Raw genomic sequence first — 6,208 nt, 5'->3', positions numbered from 1 at the left:
GATTTTCATTTTACAGTATTAGAAAATAAATTTCCAAGTCGGCACGGTGACTGCCCGCCAAAATAAAAATAACAGAAAACTTCTGAGAAAATGGAGAGTTCGAGTTCGTGAAGGATATACATGATGTAATAGCTAAATTGTTTCCGTGTTTAAAAAGATAACAAAAACTAGAAAAAACGTAATTAACCACAATAAGGGGCACACACAATGACCCTAATGCCCCTTTCTCACTTTTTAGTTGATAAAATAATTCCAAATCAGCGCCAATTCCATCTAAAAAAGAATAAATATCAATCGTAGATCAACAACAATCTAAGGCTACTAAGATTTCCTAGTTCTCAACTAAGGGATGGTTCTCACTTGAATGCACCCCCATCCCCTATATATATATATATATATATATATATATATATATATATATATATATATATGTGTGTGTGTGTGTGTGTGTGTGTGTGTGTGTGTGTGTGTGTGTGTGTGTGTGTGTGTGTTTATTTACGTACATATGTGTATATCTCTATAAAAATTATTATTGTTATTATTATTATTATTATTATTATTATATAAAATATATTTTATCTTTATAAACATGTATCATTAAAAAATATAAACATAAGTGAAAATCTTCTTCTTTCTTTCTTTAAATTCATAATCCTAACCTCTCAATCCATGTTGATACAATCCTTGCAGGCACATACGATTCCTTTACTGGGGCCAAGTAACTCAGCGTCCCCATTGATCCAATCCACAACCTCTTTTGCATCCGTACGGATCCAAAGTTTTTTTACCTTCCTATCCCAAGCTCATTGAAGGCAGAATACACCGCCCTTCTGCCTAACGCATCCTGTGCAATGTGGAGAGATGGAGGAGAGTTCTCCCTGTTGATGGCGCGTGTATCTTATGCCCCGAGGTTGATGCAGATGCTGATCATATTGTAAGGAAATGCTGGAAGGCTAGGGAGGTCTGGGAGCGTCTGATTCCTATCTATAACCGCGTGCAATGGGAAGGTGGCGACTTCGCGGGGTGGATCCTGCGCAACATTGCGATGAAGTCGGACTAGAGTGCGTTCTTTGCTACAACATCTCTCGAGAGATTTGTTTCAATTGGGCAAAGGGCATGCAACGATTCAATTCGGTTGGTGTTACAATTATGCAGTAGTAAAATTACTTTTTTTTTTTGTTTCTATTTCTAAGTTATTTCTTGTGGAGAAATTACTTTTCATATTGTATTTTTATTTGTAATTATGAAATTAATTACTATATATAAAAATAGTCTATTAAAAAGCAGGATATTTATTTATATAATAATTATTTCCATATGAACGTATGTAACTGTCAATTTCAGAATTACATATAGGTATAATATGATAATATTATATGTATATATTATTATATACATATATATTATTCCAAAAAAATATACATATATATCGTACATCATATATAGTTATTAGGATCAGATTTAAAAATGATATATATAATTGGGTAGAATAATTTAATTATATATATTAATTTAAAAATAACCTATGAAAAGGTTTGGAATGATATAATAAATTATTTTAAAATTATTTGGCAGAATGTCACAAAAGTCTCCCTGCAATTAGGAATTTTTATTTGTAATTATGAAATTAATTACCATATATAAAAATATAAAAATAAAAATAATCTATTAAAAGGCAGGATATTTATTTATATAATAATTGTTTTCATATGAACGTATGTAACTGTCAATTCCATAATTACATATAGGTATAATAGGATAATATTATATTTATATATTTTTATATACATATATATCGTACATCATATATACTTATTAGGATCTTATTTAGGAATGATATATATAATTGGGTAGAATAATTTAATTATATATATATATATATATATATATATATATATATATATATATATATATATATATATATATATATATATATATATATATATATATATATATAGGGGGGGGCCTTCAAGTAAGAACCCTTTATTAGGTAGAAACTTAAGAACTAATCCAAGCCGTTAAAATTTGCACAATCAAAGGTCTAGATAATTAGTCATTTTTATCTGGATCTTAAACATAATTAATTAAAAAGGGTAACACTGTAATTTTAGCCATCAACCAATTATAAACTAATATTATATTTGAATTCCTTCCAAGATTTTAGGACTTCAATGTAAGGAAACTAATTGGACTTAGATACTGCGATCTCATCTGTGATCACCGTACGAGAGGTTTCGGAGATCGACGAAGAGAAGATGTCAACCAGTGGCGGATCAAGAAAATTTGTTCAGTGGGGGAGAAATATTAAAACAAAAATAATAACTTAAAAAAGATGAAATAGTTAAGAAGTTAGCCATAAACATTATTCGATATGAGCACAAAATAAAAAAAATATTTATAACAAAATATGAAATATATAATTAATTTGGTAAATAATTCTAATAAAAACACATTATAAATTACACATCTTATTATGACTAGAAAATACATTATAAATTACACATATGAAGTTTGCCATAAATATTGTTAAATATGAGCTCCAAAAAAAAATATTTATAACAAAATATAAAACATAATTAATTTAATAAAATAATTCTAATAGAGAACACATTATAAATTATACATCTTATTATTAATAGAAAACACTTTATAAAAGTATACACATATATTTTGGAATGCCCACTGTTATTCAAATAGCGCTGTTACTTTTGACGCCACATAAAATAACCATACGTGTGTTGTGATTAGAGAGAATCGAACCCCCGTCCTTCCACAAAAAAACACACCTGCTCTGCCAACTAAGCTAAATTTAATTATGTTAATATTAGCTATTTTATTTTACTTATACTAAATCTTGTACTATATATACATACATATATACATACAAGGGTTATATATGAGGTGGGGGTGGGGTGAGTGGGGGCAGCTGCCCCCACTGCCCCCACACTGGGTCCGCCCCTGGATTGTCAACGGCATCCGCTGCAGAATGATGGCAAGTGGTGACACTGAAGGTAAGTGTAATAATTGTTCGTCGTTCATATGCATCATTCAATTCTGAGATGAGTTTGAATACCTCTACGCATGCACAAACAACTGCATGAGGTGTGCTGGTATGTTGCAAGTGTTCTATATGTTCCTTTATGAGAGGAAGGTAGTACAATGGTTTATACATTGTGTTAGTCGATAGTCTGATTCTGCCGAATCCTTGGTAGCAGTTTTTGGGGGAGTCCTGACGGCTCACACATGCCATCTTAAGTGCACACACTGGGGTGTTTCATCTTGGCAAACACACACAGTAGTTCTGCTTAGTATGGCACACACTGCGACACCCAAGTGCACAGCGCCCTCTGTCACAACAACCTGGGTTATGTGCACACATCAGTTAAGGAATGGGCACACGCGAAAATCACATCTACGATGAATGTATGTGCCTTTCTACATATCCCAATCTCTAATGCGCATGCTTATCGTGTGTGCACCTACGGGGTAAGTAATGTGTCAAACAAGTCTTTGGAACACTTATCACGTGCACCTAGGACCATACGGTTGTGCCATTTACCTTAACTAAATACTGTGTTGACATAACGTGTGTAAAGCTTCTTAGGTCATGACAGCTCATCAAGGAGTTCATCCGGGTGTACAGTGGACAACATGCCTCAAGAGGAAACAATAGTAGGGAAGAGCGATATCATACGTAGTTTCTGCGGATCTACACATCCTCCAACGTCGAAGTTCACCCTCCTGCCATTTCGAAGAACAAGGGGTTAGGAAAGCACCTGAAATTATCGAAGGAGAAGGAGATTCCAGTAGAACAAGCTGCTAAGGGAGAAAGAAAGTGTTGGACTTGCCTCAAATATGGACACCATGATAGCCGCAACTATTTGCTCCGCCAGAAGCCAACTTGAATCTTAGTTCTAGCTATTATTTCAACATTATAGTTATTTATTCATTTTTTATTATACTATTTGTAAATGAATAAATGTAGGGAAACTTGATTATACATGCTAATAAATATATTTATGGGTTAAATTGTGAGCATCTAATTGTTGCATGTTGTGTTTTTTGAAAAAACATAGTATAGTCGGTGTGCACCCTGGTGAAACTGAGTATGCCACTGTGTGTTGAATCAGTGTGCACTTCGGCTTACCTGTGAGTGAAATATAGTGAAGTATTACTATGGCCATGAAAAGGAGTGCACATTAGTTAATATGTGCGCAAAAAAACTCTTGCTCAAAACATCTTACAAAACCAGGCAGTCGATCTTCCTTTTGGTGTGCACTGTTGGGGTAATTGTTGTGCCATAACATTCAAACTCTTAGCGGCTCGAAATGTGACTCAAAAGTTGGTGAGCCCCTGAGTTATTGCTTTGTGTGCCAATGTGTGCAGTGTTACTGACAGAGTGAAGCCTCACCAACCAGGACCAAGTGTTGCATCATGGTGTGCACTTAGGGTTCAAGTGTGTGCCATTATGCACATAAATTGGTTCTGTAGGCAAATGTGTTGAAGAAGTAGGTGTGCACATGTGTTAAGTGTGCCATAATGTGACACGTTTTTGTGATCATGAACTATCGTGCACTTATGTTGATCGATGTGTGCCATTATGTGCTAAAATTCTATTCAAATTTATCCACATGGATTAGGTACATGTAATACACCTAGGTGTGCACCTGCCTTTGAAAGCTGGTGCCATCACAAAGAGATTGACAGTGTTCTTATTTGCAATGAGTCGGGAAATAGCATTCTGCACTAGAATCGTGTTCACGCTGTGTGCAATTGTGCATACGTAATAAACTGAGTGTGCCATAACGCTTTGGGTGTGCCGAAATGTAGCTAGGAAACTGATATACTGAAAGAACGGAATCCAATAGAAGTGCGATTGAAAGAATATAAACCACCTAAGAATTAGGCAACAATAATCATAATCATTATATATAAATGAAACTAAGTCATCTAAACACCAGAATGATGTTATGCACCACGGCCTGCACTTCCAGAGAAAACACAGTACATGTTAGTGTGCACCCTGGTTAAACTAATTGTGCCATTATGTGTTGAATCAGTGTGCACCTCGGCTTACCTGTGTGTGAAATAAAGAGAAGTATTAGTGTGGCCATGAACAAGAGTGCACATTTGTAAATATGTACGCGAAAAAACTCTTGCTCATAACATCTTTAAAAACTAGGGGGACGTTCTACCTTTTGCTGTGCATTTAACTTTCAAGTGTGTGCCAAAAGGCACATAAATAGTTTCTGCAAGCAAATGCATTGAAGAATTTGGTGTGCATATGTGTTACACAATGTGTGCCATAATGTGACATGTTTTTTGTGACACTAAACTAGTGTGCACTTAGGTTGATTCGTGTGTGCCATTCTGTGCTAAAATTCTGATCTATTTTATCCACAGAGATGAGGTACATGTAATACACCTCGGTGTGCACTTGCCTTAGAATGCTAGTGCCATCATGAAGATATTGAGTATTCCTATTTGCAATGATTGGGGAAATACTATTGTGCACTGGAATCGTGTTCTCGCTGTGTGCAGTTGTGCATATGTAATAAACTAAGTGTGTCATAATGCATTGGGTGTGCCAAAATGTGATTAGGAAACTGATATACTGAAACAACGGGGTGTGAAAATAGACAAACCTGTAATTGGTATGCCAGATTGAGAAGTTGTACTGTCCGAATGAAATTACCCACAACAGGGAGTGTAGTTCAAAACGACAAACGTGTAGTTGTAACCTTGGGTGATAGTGGGTGTGCCAACGTGAAATGTGTAGTTGAGCCCTTGGGTAACAGTGGGTGTGCCAACGTGAATAGTGGTACAAATCCGAGAGCAACCCCTGCAGAACGTGGTGGTGAGCATTTGAGATATGGTGTGCAATTGGGCTTCACCCTTTGTGCCAGACTGTGGTTGATTAGTTGTGCACGCAAAGGCGTACAATAAGTAGGGGCACTCAGAGCGCTGTGTGTGTTGTTATGTGTAGGAACACTGTAAGAAAGAATGACCATAAACTACATGGATTTCAGACGACGGTGTGCACATAACACAAAATGTGTGTGCCAAACATCACACAATGTGTGACCGGACGTACTAGATTAAACAAGAGGTCGTGTATTTGTAAAAAACTGAGTGTTCCATAAAAAGAATCCATGAGAAGTGCCATTAAAAAAATATAAACCACCCAAGGATTAGCTATCAAATAGCA

This window comes from Ipomoea nil, unplaced genomic scaffold, assembly GCF_001879475.1.
Source record: "Ipomoea nil cultivar Tokyo-kokei standard unplaced genomic scaffold, Asagao_1.1 scaffold0191, whole genome shotgun sequence".
Classification (NCBI taxonomy): domain Eukaryota; kingdom Viridiplantae; phylum Streptophyta; class Magnoliopsida; order Solanales; family Convolvulaceae; genus Ipomoea; species Ipomoea nil.
The sequence above is the reverse complement of the archived record's forward strand: the minus strand, read 5'-3'. Positions refer to the sequence as shown.